This window comes from Peromyscus californicus, unplaced genomic scaffold (assembly GCF_007827085.1).
Source record: "Peromyscus californicus insignis strain IS unplaced genomic scaffold, ASM782708v3 Scaffold_20__1_contigs__length_68692818, whole genome shotgun sequence".
In the NCBI taxonomy this organism is placed as follows: domain Eukaryota; kingdom Metazoa; phylum Chordata; class Mammalia; order Rodentia; family Cricetidae; genus Peromyscus; species Peromyscus californicus.
In genome coordinates, this window is record NW_026294503.1 from 43085409 (window position 1) to 43100077 (window position 14669).

Here is a 14669-nt window from a genome sequence, read left to right on the forward strand (position 1 = left end):
CCCCATTTACCAAAACTGTCATGTTCCGCACTCTAAGTGGGGACTTCAACATGACATTTTCAACTTGAACAGATCAAAAAGCTCTCATTTCATCTATACTGTTCCCACTAAAAGGGCAGGGGGTCTGCAGGCACAGAAGGCCAGGGATATGGGATACAGCTTCATTGATGAGCAGGGTTTCCATGACAACAGGGGAAACCTGAGAAGATGAAGAGATAGTACCCCCTCTGGGGCTCACCTGTAGAAGAGACTCCAGGACAGGCAGACTGACTTCACTGACATCACCCAACTCTGGTGCATAGGCTCTGACTGCGGAGAAAGACATGGTTTAAGGATGCTGCTGTATCACATTGACTGATTTTTCTTTGAAAGTCAGCTGGAGAAGTCACTGGGATGGAGATGGAGAGATAGACCAACGGGAAGAGCACTTGACGCATGAGTGGTTTTAAATGTCCAGAACGCACATAAACCTGGACGCTTTACGGCACTTCTCTGTAACCTCAGCATGCCTAAGGCAAAATGGGAGGTGGAGGTCAGAGCTACCCGGAAACTCATGGGCCAGCTGGCCTGGCATGCCCTGAGGTGACCATGAAAGAGCCTGTCTCAAACAATGTAGAAAGAGAGGATACCCAAGATTGTCTTATGACCTCCATACACACACCCTGGCATGCACACCCACAAAGGATTTCAAATTATAGAAGTTGTAGTGAGCATCCATGCAGGAGAGGTTGTCAGCTCCAAAAAATGTAAGGCCAGAAGCATAGTGGCGAGCCCAGGGAGGTACAGCCAAGACCAGCTTTCTAGACTTGGGGCCATCTTTGACAGCTGGGGAAGGTTGCCTGTGCGGGCAACATCTACTCGGGAGAGGTTAGAAGAAAAAAGTATTTCTGACTTGAAATAATTCTCTAAACCACACACGGCTCCCTCAGCAGAACTCACTAGCCTGACTGACTAGTGGGGCTCATGTATCATGCTGTCTGAGTGATGGCTGAGCAACAAGCTATTCTGACTTGGAGGAGATGGGTAGGAAGGCAGGCTTACCAGTGAAATGGCACTGGTTTCCTGGGCTGGAAGCCTGCATGGTACACACTGGAGGCTGTCTGCTCTCAGGGGAGGCTAAAGAAATGGACTCCTAACCAAACACAGGCAGTCTCCCACCCACATGCCTGACCCACACCGAAGCATGAAGATCTAACTGGACCAAGACTTAAACACAACTGCTCACCAATAAGCAGTTCATGCAAAGTAAACCCTAGGAAAAGGGCTAAAAAGACCAAGGAGGAAAAATCTTGGTGGGGACATTTACCTGCACATAGTAGGTAAAATGGACTTGAAAGAATGAGTTCATCCCAAACATTAAAAATGAACTCATGACCAAACAAACAATAACAACATGAAGCTTTAAGGGGAAAGAGGAAGTCAGTATATACAGTTGCTATAATTTATTATTTTAAATGTTCAGCTCTTGGCAAAAATCAAGAGAAATTTGAAGAAAAAAGCATAGTCCATTCCCAGAGGGGTGAGAGGAGGCAGGTCACAGAACTGCCTTTGAGGGTGGGCCAGATGTTGAACTTAGCAAGCAAGGACCTCAAAGCAGATGGCGTAAGTAGGCTCAACCCATGCTCCACGAATTAAAATTGATGGTATAGAAACAATGAGGACTCCGATAGAGACTTGCGCTACTGAATGAGCTTGAGAACAAGAATTATATTGTGCTGCTAGAGTTAAAAAGTAAGCCGGGCGGCAGTGGCACACGCCTTAAATCCCAGCACTCGGGAAGCAGAGCCAGGCAGATCTCTGTGAGTTCGAGGCCAGCCTGGTCTACAAAGTGAGATCCAGGACAGGCAAGGCTACATAGAGAAACCTTGTCTCGAAAAACCAAAAAAGAAAAATAGTTGAAGTGAGAAATCCATGGTCTCAGTGCTAGATTTGAATGGACTAAGAAGCAGCACACGAAGAGATAGAGCTGAAGAGGCGGGACTGTTGCGGTCACCCCTTCACAGCAACTGTGGCTGTCTGCACAAGATCAAGCCGGCCAAGATCCCAGCATAGATGAGGACGACTTGGAGGACCTACCCCTTACTGAGGAACTACTAGCAATGGATAGTTGCTGTGAGGGGAAAGTCATTCTCTTTTGAGGATGTGGCTACCGGTAGGTTTCCCTTGTTCTGGCGGAAGACCACCACGCCCATGTGCACATGGGTAGCGCTAGCTGAACTTAGTGGGTTACCAAACGTCTTTCTAAGAAGCAAATCTTACTTGGTGCAATCCTCAGCTCTAAATAGAACAGTTGCATTTAGCGGCCACAGAGGCCTCTGCCATTGTCTCCTGTTTTGACGGTTCCTTTGGGACTTTACGTCTATCCAAAGTAAAATGCCCAAATTGGAGGTGAGAGTGTTGGCTGATGATGAAGATATGGATAAGAGAACCAACAGACTTACTGTCTGGTGACAACTGTGTCCCACTCAATCATCAGTGGGAGACAATTACTCTGCAGAATGAGCAGATGAGGACCCCCAACTAATCACATTTGTTCTTGCTGACTACACCTAATATCCAAGTATTCCTGTTTACAATCATGAGACACTCAGGAGCAACCGAGAAAAGCTAATGTCTACCATCTTTGAAGAGAGTTCAAACAATGTATCATCTGTTATTATTCCATTGAAACTCTGTGTATGTGTGTGTGTGTGTGCATGCACACATACATGCATGTGTGGAAGTTGGACAAACTTGAGTGTCATTCTTCAGGCACCTTACCCTTTTGGTTTGAGGTAGGCTCTCTCATTGGCCTTGGACTTCATCAAGGCTGGCTGCCAGCCAGCTTCCGGGGATCCATCTGTCTCCCACTCCCAACTCACCATGGAGACTGCAAGCATCATCCGCCATGCATGGCTTCTGTGGGAGTTTGGGGCATTACACTTGGGTGATTGTGCTGTATTGGCAAGTCTTTATCAACCGAGCCATCTCTCCAGATCCAGAGAAACGTGTTCTGACTCAGTAAGGGTCCCTTCAAACCAGCAGTACAAACTCGGAGGTGGCATTGTGGACTGGGAAGAGCAAAGGGTGTTACCATGCCCGGGAACTGCCTTACAGCCCCTTCCTGGACTTCCTGTGAAAAGTATGGCTCTATTTTTACTTCTCCCTAGGGTGTGTGTGCTGTGTGGCCTCTGTATAGGGAATTTTGGAAAAAGAGTGAACACTTTTTTATAGACTATAAACATGCTACAGTCACAAAGCCTAAAATTCCACAATTCCCTCAAGGTCATTCACACAATGGCAGGGTTTTCGGGAGGGGGTGGTGCTGACGGATCAGAATTGACTGCTTGACCCAGATTTTACGTGTAAAGATGTTTGTAGACAAATGTGCCCCCTGGGGGATGGAGAATGTCTTGTGACTAATGAGAAGATGACTTCAAATTTCATCCTTGCAGAAAACGGTGATTAGCCAAACAGTGTGTGTGTGTGAGCGAGAGCGCGGCCGATGTGGAAAGCCAGGTGGATTGTGACTCATCTGTTGGCTGTTCTCTGCGTGATGGGGAAATGGCTGGTGGGGACAGATAAAAGTGGAGGGCGAGATGATAACAACACAGAGGTTATAACGCCGTGATATGTGTGTTTGTTAGTTACTGTCCTTGAACCATTTGTAATGAGTGATAACCAGTGCATCATGGGAAATGCTTTCATTGAAAATGGGCCTCTAACGGTTGTGGTGGTACATGCTGGTAGGATTTACTGAAGGAGGCAGAGGCAGGAGGATCATGAGTTTAAGGCCAGCCTGGGCTACAGAGCTAGTTCCAGGACAGCCACGGCTACACAAAGAAATTCTGTCTTGCAGTCACCTCCCCCCACAAAAAGAAGAAAAAAGAGAAAATGGGCCTCTTTAATTTGTTTTCCTGTGGTGTCTAGTAAGAGGCATTGTTGTCCCGTTGTAAGGTAATACCACTTAAACGATATATGTATACATTTTAGGAAGCTTCTGTGTAGCAGGTTTCCATTTTTTCCAAATATCTTTAGTATCAGTTATCTCTCTCCAGACTCCCTCCTCTGCTCTGCCCTCCCATCCCCGTTAACCCTCCCTGGTCCACCATTCCCCTTTACCCTTTAAACCACTTCATTTTATCTTCCTCTTAGAACCTGCCCCCTGCTGTTTTCCTGACCTCCATGGGTATTCCAAATGGAACACATATAGCTGAAGTTCAAGGCTAATATCTCCAAATGAGAGCTATTCTACGTCATTTGTCTTGCTGGGTTACCTCACTCAGAATGATCATTTCCAGCTCCATACATTTACCTTCAATTTCATATTTATTAACATCCTTGTAATAGCCTATTGTGTCAATGTACCACATTTTTATTATCTGTTCATCAGTTGACAGTCATAGCCAGGAATGGGTTAACTCCTTTGGAGTTGTCAGCTGAGGTCCCATAGACCGCCCCCCCGCCAACAATACAGGCTATTGTCAGTGTTCTTAGTGCTCCAGAACTTGACAGCAAGACCCTATTGCAGAAGACACCACATACTTGCATCATAGAACATGGAGAAATCAGCTTTTAATTGCCTGAAAGTTTTCACATTATTGGCTATCGTTCGTAATGCTGGAGAGTTCTGTGTACACTACTGATGGAGAAATCACCAGTCTTGCACATGTGTGAGCCCTGTGAGCTAAAACAATGTCTGGCCTGGAAAGACACACCCACTATTGCAATAGTGGCATGGATGTTATGGGAATATGCAACCATTTTCTGATTGGCTTTAAGGCCACGCCATACGTTGAAACCCATATCTGGCACCATTACTGGGGCCAAGATCCTGTGGTTAGGCAGGTCATAGACCCCAGGGGAGAACCTACTACTATTACTCTTCTAAATGGACTCCTTATACTCATCCTTATATCCATAGATTAGTGCATGGGCCACCCTCACCAGAGAAGCGTCTTTTTTTTTTGCAGTAGATAGCAATTAATATGGAGATCCATAATGCATAAAGATGCAAACAATCAGCTCTAATTTGAATCTATATACCCAAGGCTCAGGGATCATTGCAGAAGAGGGGACAGTGGTGGATGGCTACACGAAAACCGTGTCCCGGGCACAGCAGGAAAATGGTATCCATGAATCCATAGCAACTGAGACAGCATGCACAATGCCTCTGAAAAGTCAGGCCAGACAAAACCCCAGCATGGAGAGGGGGTGGGCATGAAGTCTGGCCCCTAGCTAAGGAGCTATTGGCAGTTGATGGCTCCTAGGAGGAGAGCCAGTTTTCTTTACAGAGGTGGCCCCTGGTGGGTAGACTACCCTTCAGTGACAGCCGCACATCCAAGAGCATATTGGCAACAAAAATTCTACCTGATTTTTTAAAAAGAGGACACAGAGTTAGGTTGGTAGGAAAGGGCGGATAGATCCGGGAGCAGAGAGAAGAGGGTGAATGTGATCAAACGCACTGTGAGATACTCTCAAAGAACTAATAAAAATGAAGAAAAACAAAAGAGAAAGAAACAGACCTCTTAGACAGAAACTTAATTGTTTCTTCTCCTTTTCTCCTCCTTTTGTGTGTGAGTGTGTGTAAGTATGTGTATGTGCCATATGTGCTTATGTATGTACAGGTGCATGTGCCTATATACTTGTTTTTGGATGCCAAGCAGGACTTTGAGTGTCCTGCTTCACTACTTTTACTTAATTTCTTTTGAGACTCTCTATCTATCTGTCTGTCTGTCTGTCTGTCTATCTATCTGTCTCTATCTAGAGCTGTGCTGGTGGTCAAGCATAGGAAGTCCTAGCAATACTCCTCTTTCCATCCTGCAAGACTTCAGTTACAGAAGCCCTTTGAGTGAGTCCCAGATGTCAGGCAGTGAGATACAAGATTTGGAGCTATGCTGATGGATGGACTTTGTTTTTTTTTTTTTTTTTTTTTTTTTTTTTTTTTTTTTTTTTTTTTTTTTTTTTTTTTTTTGGTTTTTCGAGACAGGGTTTCTCTGTGTAGCTTTGCGCCTTTCCTGGATCTCACTCTGTAGACCAGGCTGGCCTCGAACTCACAGAGATCCGCCTGGCTCTGCCTCCCGAGTGCTGGGATTAAAGGCGTGCGCCACCACCGCCCGGCGGATGGATGGACTTTGGTTTTGCTTAAGTATGATTGTTTTTGTGTGGTGATTATTCCCTTTTGGAGTAACTTGGGTTTTTTATTTTTGTATTTTCCAAGAACCCACAGTTAAGAGACTTTGAATTTTTTAAAGAGACGAGAACTTTTGAAGTGTTTGATTTATGTAAGATTGTGGGACCTTTACAGTTATACTGTGTTTTATACTGTGATATTAGCTTGAGATCTTGGGGATAAACAATAAAAGGAAGGTTATGGTTTAATAGTGATGTGTTTGTGGGTCAAGTTGACAAGGTGTCAATTGTGCTGGTTGTTTTTTGACAACTTGACAGAAACCAAGAAGAGGGAGCCTCAAAATGGCTCCATCAGATTGGCCTGTGGGCAAGTGTTTGGGGGCATTTTCTTGATTAATAATTGATGCTGGAGGACCCAGTCTATTGTGGGTGGTACTATTCCTCGTCAGATGGTCCCGAGTTATATACAAAAGCAAGGTGAGCAAGCCACAGAGAGCAAGCCAGTGATCAGTGCCCTTTGTGATCTCTGCTTCAGTCCTCCCTTTAGGTTTCTGTTGTGAGCCCCTGCCCTGATTTTCCCAGGGACAGACTGTGACATGGAAGTGGAGGCCAAATAAATCCTCCCCCAAGGTGATTTGGTCAATAGAAAGCAAATAAGACAGGGCAATAGAAAGCGAACTAAGCCACAGTCCTATAGTGTGTGTGTGTGTGTGTGTGTGTGTGTGTGTGTGTGTGTGTGTGTGTGTGTGTCTATAATCTTATAGGTGTGTGCAAAACTGTACATAGAACACCAAAGAGCTCGAGATCTCAAGGTTCTAGTGAGGATGGTACCACTTAGAGAACACAACTCAACTCACAAATTAAGGGAAATGGAGACAGCGGTGCACAAAGGTTAAGTTACTAAGGGGCCAGAACTGAGCACAGAGACACCTTGACAAGGTGCACCCACAGTGTTTGCGCATCAGTGTGGGAAGGAAAAGTAGAGCCCAGGAATGCTGTCTGAGAACTGCTCAGTTCCAAGGAGAACTAATCTAATGGTATTGGAGCCGCCACATCCTTTGAAAAGATGTGCAAAATATTATCTCCCTAATCTTGAGCTACGAAAAAAAAATTGTGTATATAAAAAAAAAAACAAGTAACTATAAATAGAATCAACTCTGAGAAACTTAAGAATTCTGTTCTTACAGTAATCATTTAGTCTATATTTCAGTCAGCTTTTTAAAGGAAGGTTTTGGTTTTTGTTTGTTTTTTTGAGGCAGAGTTTCTCTGTGTAGTCCTGGCTGTCCTGGAACTCACTCTGTAGACCAGGCTGACCTCAGACTCACAGAGATCTGCCTTCCTCTGCCTCCCAAGTGCTGGGATTAAAAGTATATGCCACCACTGCCCAACAAAAGATTGTGTGTGTGTGTGTAGATAGGTATGTGTACTTGAGTCTAGGTGCAAAAGGAGGCCAGGAGAGGGTGCCAATCCTCATCCTCTGGAGATGAAATTACAAGCATTTGTGAGTTGCCCAATGTGACTGCTAAGAGCCAAACTCTTCCTCCACAAGAACAGTATACACTCTCCAGCCCAAGTTGATGTTTCACCCACTTTTCACATAAAAGAGAGAGCAGGTGATCGTACCCCTCGTTTGTAGTTTCTTGCCCCTGGCATGATGCCCTCTGATTCCATCCATGGCACTTTGGGGTATGGGGCCTTGAGTAACACTTCTCAGCCCTCTGCTGCGAAGGGATGTGGTGGGAGTAAGTGCCGGCATTTGCCCCGTTCCAACATCTGGATGATGCCGGTAACCCTGAGAGGGCGTGGCTTCTTGCTCTGTCTTGGCCAAGGCTGCAGCAGACAGTTTGTGAATATGACCTCTGCATGCTTTCTCTATTTGCTAGGCATGAGGGGTTTTCCAGAAGGGCAGGATTGGGTGGCACTGTGCTGAGCGAGCCTTGCCTTGGAGTTAGAATGGTCCATAAGTCCAAGCCTGGCACTGTTGGCGTGAGGGACTTGAATCTCATTTCCCAGCCTGAAAACTTAGGGACTTTCCACTTACACAATTCAGGTTACTATCCCATTTCCCTGCAGACAAGAAACACCTCACAGGGGCTATGGTTTGGAGGGTTGCCTTAAAGCACAATTGGAACGAGACAAGAGCCGATTAGCTGGACGTGGAGAGGACATTCGAAGAGTGTTTGCGGTGAGAAAGGAAGGCAGAGAGCCACCTACACAGAGGGTGCTGTGGAGAGAAGGGAAGCAAGGGAGGCCAGGAGGGGGATCTAGGTCTACCTCCACTTCTGCCTCGTTGGATCACTTGCAGGGGAGACTCAGCTTCCTCCTCTGTAAAATGGGCTAGAAGTCACAGCACCTTCCTTATTTTCCTGGGAACATTTCCTAGAACATGAAACCCGCTCAGAAAACCCCCATTTAATGACAGCACCTGAACTCTGACAAGAAATTCGAACAATTTGAGAAGACAACATGGCCCAGAGGGGGCAAAGACACAGTGGGCACTGCTATCACCCTCCTCCTGTCCTATGGGTCTTGTGACTACATAGTCAAGCAGGAAAAGTGTCTCAGCAACACGAAGCCATCCAGGAGTGCGGTGACATGGTTCTGACTGCTGGGTGAACTTTGACAAGCTGTTCACAAGAACCCCATCCTCAGGTTTCCTGCAGGGCAAGAATAGGGACACTCAAGGGCCCTGTAACTACAGTGGGACATTTGATAGGTTTGTCTGGGCCAGCAAAGGCTCCTACAGTTTTGCATGCTGGGCTGGGAGAAAAGAGGTGGGGACTGTCACTGAGCCTCTGAGATCAATACCAGTGTGACCGTGTATGCACATGTGTGTGCACAAGCAAGTGTATGCACATGTGTTGGGAGAGGGGGTTGGGGCTGAAAATGCAAACCCAGAAAAAAAACGATGGGGTGATGAGGGCGCTGTCCTCCAAGCATGATGTGCCCATTGGCACCTGGAAATCAGAGCTGTGGTTACCAGAGGGAGACCCTCGTGAGACTGGGACCACGTGTGAGTGCCTGGGATAAGGTGCACAAGATGGTACATGATGGGGATATAGAAACTATTAACACCAAGTCACCCATGTCCCTGTAAGTAAACCCAGGGAACTCAGTGGCTCATCAAGCTAGCAGGCTCGTGTGGAACGGTTCTTTGGTCTGTTGTGGTGCCCTACCTGGGGTGACTAAACATTTGCTCACATCTTCCCAGGAAAGTCATGTATCAGATGGGTGGGGCCAAAATTGTGCAGAAAGGATAATGTGTTTCTGAAGTCTGACTCGGAAAGAGACCCGGAGATGGCCCCGTGAGGACGTCACCCATCCTCTTGGTTACATACCTTCTCCACACTTGTTGGTTACTTGCTTTTCTTCCTTTACAAATCGTTGTTCATGAGAATGCTCATATTGATTCATTCATTTTGAGGCAGGGTCTCATGTAGCCCAGGCTGGCCTTGTACTTACTGAGGATGACCTTGCACTCATGAGCCTCCTGCCTACAGCTTCTGGGTGCTAAAGACTACAGGCCTGCACAGCCATGCCTGGTTTTATGTGATGCTGGGAACCAAACTCAGGGCTTTGTGCATGCTGGGCAAGTGCTCTACCAACTGAGCTACATCTCCATCCCTGTACACACACACACACACACACACACACACACACACACACACACGCACGCACGCACGCACACACGCATGCACGTAGGGGCTGGAGAGACAGCTCAGCGATTAAGAGCACACACTTCTGGTCCAGATGTCCTGAGTTCAGTTCCCGACTCTGGATTGATCTGCAAATCTTTGCCCTCACGCGGCAGCTTCCCATGGTGGCGCAGCTATCTCGGCTCTGATTACAGGGTGTGGCTTTCATTATGTGACCCGTGTGTGTGTGTGTGTGTGTGTGTGTGTGTGTCACTTGTTGACTCTTAAAGTACTTGGAGCCTGTAAGCCCCCTGGGGTTTCTCTTGTGTGGCCACAGGAACCCGAGCCCTTCCCAAGCCACCATCTGCTCATTTCCTTGTTTCCCTCCTGTGTTACTATGTCACCGGCCTTGGGCTGCTGTCAAACTCCAGACCTCTGCTTCTGCCCCATGCTTTGTAGGTGCTGAACCCGGGATTCCCCCAGCCTCAGTGACGACCATCAGCTGGCTGCCTGCTACCTCTGCAAGGGGAAGCGGGAAGGGACCCAGAGATAGGCCACCTCACCTCAGCCATGTGACACTTCCTTGTGGCAGCAGCTGAAAACATCTTAGAGCTTTTCAAACCCTGGCAGGATTGGCTCCACTGAGTGATGCTGTTTCCCCAACCCTAGACCCCAGAAGTAGAAAGGCAGCTCTCAGAGCTGGGGCTGAGTTTATGCAATTGCCACTCCTTGCCTTTGCCCCGCTCTGCCTCCCCTCTGTAAAACTCTCCCTGTCATTCTCCATCTCCTCCTCCCCCTACCCCCTGGATTTAGCTAACAGCTTTATAGTTAATTGATGTTTTTTAAGATTTGTTTTATTTTTCATTATGGGGAGGAATATGTACACATGAATGCAATTGTCCACAGAGGCCAGAGAAGGTGTCAGATCCCCTGGAGTTGGAGTAACAGGCAACTGTGGGCCCCCTGACACAGGTGCTGGGAACTGACTCAAGTCATCGTGAAGAGTCATCTTTCCAGCCCCTTAATGGGCAATTCTTGTTCGTGTGTGTGTGTGTGTGTGTGTGTGTGTGTGTGTGTGTGTGTGTGTAGGAGTGTTTGATGTGTGCACATATATGTATGTATGAGAGTATGGTATGCCAGGACATGGTGGTGCACACCTTTAGTACCAGCACTCAGGAGACAGAGGCAGGCAGAGCTCTGTGAGTTCCTGGCCAGCCTGGTCTCCATAGTGAGTTTCAGGACAGCCAGGGCTACATAGTGAGACTCTATCTCAAAAAAGAGAGAGAGAGAGAAAGAGAGAGGGGGGAGGGAGAGAGAGGGAGGGAGGGAGGTATATTTGCGTTTGCCGTGTGTGTGTGTATGTGTGTGTGTATGTGTGTGTGTGTGTGTGTGTGTGTGTGTGTGTGTACCTATGAGTGAGCACGGGGAGGCCAGAGGAGGACACTGGATGTCCAGATATTTCCCACTCAACCTTAGTCTCTTGAGACAAGGTCTGTCAATTGTTGCGGAATATTTGTTTACACTGTGAAGATGAAGATGTGTCTTTGCCAAGGCACCTTTGATCAGTTTAATAAAAAGCTTAATGGCCTATAGCTAGGTAGAAGGTACAGGTGGGACTTCTAGGCAGAGAGAGAGACAGACAGACAGAGAGAGATAGAGACAGCAAGACAGAGACAGAGAGACAGAGACCGAGACTGGGAGGAGGGATCTAGGTGTGGGATTTCACCAGCAGACTTGGAGCAAGTCAGATGTACTGTACTAAGAAGCGGTAACAGAGCCACATGCCAGAATGTAGCTTAAAAAAATGGGCTAATTAAGTTATAAGAGCTAGTTTGGGGAAAGTCTAAGCTATGGCCAAGCTTTCATAATTAATATTAAGTCTCCGTGTCATTATTGGGGAGCTGGTGATCTAGAGAAAGTCCCCCAAGAAAGCTTCTGAAGTCAATGAACCTGGAGGAGCTGGGCTGGGGTTATGGGGGTTCCTGCAGCCATGCCCAGCTTTTCCATGGGTGCTGAGTTCTAAACCCATGCTAGCATCATCTCTACAATCCACGTCTCTCTATAAGGATACTAGCTCTGTGGGCTGAGAGTCCAGTCAACGGTCTCACTTACCTCCATTCTCTTGTAAAGACCCAACTTCAAGGCAAGGCCACATCAGAGCACCGGGGACTTCAGGTATCTAAACTATGACAGGAACAGAGTGGGCAGTCAGTGAGGGGACTGAGGGGGCTGGTGCTCAAGGATGAGGGCATTTTCAAAGCAGGTACAGGGACAGGTGGGAAGGGATTAGACGGCACTGGGGTTGGATGTGTACGTAGACTCTTAAGTGAAATTCAGGATCTGAGGCATGCCAAGGGTGGCCCTGAAGTCTCTTGGGGGGAAAGTGGCCCATTCCAGCTGTACCAGGGTCACAAAGGCAGTTGATCTTTCTTGTGCTCTTGGTGGTTTGGTATCAACTGAGTACCGAAGATATAAACAGTTACTTATTTCATTGCTCTGACCAAGTATATGACAAGAAGCCACTTGAGAGAGATGATGTGTTCCGGTCCATAGCTTGAGAGTACAGTCCATCGACTGTGGTAGGAAGACATCATGGAGGGAATGTGAGGAATCTAGTCACATTGCGTCCCTAATCAGAAAGCAGACAGAGATAAATGTTTGTTCCCCTTTTCCCCCTCTCATTCAGTCTAGGCCCCGAGCTCATGGGATGGTACTGCTCACATTCATGGTGGGTCTTCTTACCTCAGTTTACCTCTCTGAAAACACCCTCATCGACACACCTCAACAAGTTGGTGATGGAGATCGAACATCACAGACAAGCTCTGTAGGGTCTCCATCTCTCGGGTGGCATTGGCAATAAAAACGGGTGACCTCCTTTAAAGCCAGAGGAGCAGCTGGCATCATCAGCATGCCTGGCTTCTCTGGACAAGGTCAGGGCAGGTCACACAGTCTATCCCAGAACCTTGGTGCCTGCCACAACCAGTCAGGTTTGTTAGCCCCACCAGGCAGTCTTGCATGCTCAGCAGGAAAAACAAAACCAAAAATATAGAAGGTGCTTGAGTCATGCTACCTTATCTGAGGAGACATGAACCCTGGAGACCACGGCAGAGGGACCCCCTGAAAAGAGAGGGTGATCCAGAAGACCATGGCGCTTCCAAAGGACAGACTGCATAGAAGACTGCCCTTCCTTGGAGCTGGAGCCAGGTCCCTGGGGAGCCCTAGATGGAAGCTACCTCAATGGGCTTTGAGCCCAAGGCTGTGACCCCACACAACCTGGATTCAGTCTGAGCTCTTCATTTTCCTCCTCCCAGATATTAACCATCCCTCCATCCATGCAATGTGCATGGTCATGTGTCCCCGGCTCTCCCACCCCCACACACTAATCATTCCAGGACACATGCTCACCACTTCCTGAGTCGTGCTTGGGTGACAATCAATTTGAAGGAATCAAATTACGCAACAGAGAAAGCCGAGTAGAGCTCTGGCCAAAGTCACTTCTAGACCCGGGGGAAGCAGGTCTCCGTGGGGGAGAGGTGTATGAAACTAGGGACAGAGTTTGGGCACCGTTCGTGTCCTGAACAGTCCACTGCCAATGGTGGCTGAGCTGGGGATTCCAGGAGGGTACCAGGGCCCATAGGCCTCCAGCTCTTTCCTCTGTTACATGTTCAGCCTACTAGGGACCGGTCTCAGGCTGCTCATACAGTGGAGACCCAGCCCAGCCCGCCCTCTTTGGTCAGCTTTCCTTCCCCCCTCTTCCGGCTTTCATTAGCACCTCCACCCTGTGTACAGCTATCCAAGGCAGCTTCATGAATCTGTATGTCCGGGACGCTCCTCAGAATGCCTCCTAGAGCCCATGCATCCTTGCTTGGAAAACACCCTTCCATCCCACAGAAAGGCATTCTCAGTGAGGATCTACCTGCCTCCTGCCCCCTGGGCCGGTCCCCACATCTCAGTTACCTGCCCCCACGGCCCTCGGCTGGCAACACAGACCCAACCCTTAGCTTTGACTTAAGATAGGAGGGTTCCCCATGGCCGTGGTTGTTTTCAGGGTCTCCTCTCAGTCACTACTCACACGACTGAGACTAGCTTGGCTTCTTCCAGAAACAAACCCACTTGTTTCTGACAGTTTCAGTTCCTACAGTTCCTTTCCCATGGTGAGGTCCCTGACACAAAAACTCAAGGTGAGGAGACATGCCCTGCTCTGATCTACCTCAGATTATTCTACATTGTGCTGTTGGCTTCCAGAGGAAGCACCGGTCCTCAGAATGAGCCTGCTTTCCCTGTGGTCATAACGAGCCCATGCTAGGGCACTTCAACTCCTACCACTGCTGATTCCTGGGAGCCTCTTGGCTCTGATTCTCCTGCCTGAGGCCTGGCGAGGAAGATAAGGAGTTCTCCTTGCTCCTAGACAGTGCAGGGATTTCCCCGCCAGAGAGCAACTGTTGGGTCTGTTTCTGCTCAGACTGGATGCTGACGGCCTCCTGCCTTCTGAGCATCCTTGAAGAACATCAGGGACAGAAGCTCAGGCCTTCTCTGCAGTTTCCCACTCCGGCTCCAGATGTTTCAGCATCAGGAAGATGTGTGTGGGGCACTTGGTGGGCTGGGAAGAACTATTCGCTCAGGCGGAGACCCATGAGGTAGGCCAGGGAAGAGGAGGGAAGCGAGGAGAGGTACCGAAGCCCAGGAAGGTGGGACAGCTCTTGTTGCTAGGGTAACCAGTTCTGACACAGACCCTAAAGAGAATATCTTCATCATGCAGAGGCCAGTCCTGGCTGAGGCAGGTGTGCTGGAAGCCTTTGTCCCATCCAAGCCTCTCCAGATCTCCACCTTGAGGAGGGTAACTGCCACTCATCCGCTTGGCACTGCCCTTGCCAGATCGTCAATATGACCTGGATGGTGTGACCACCACATCCTATGATTCTG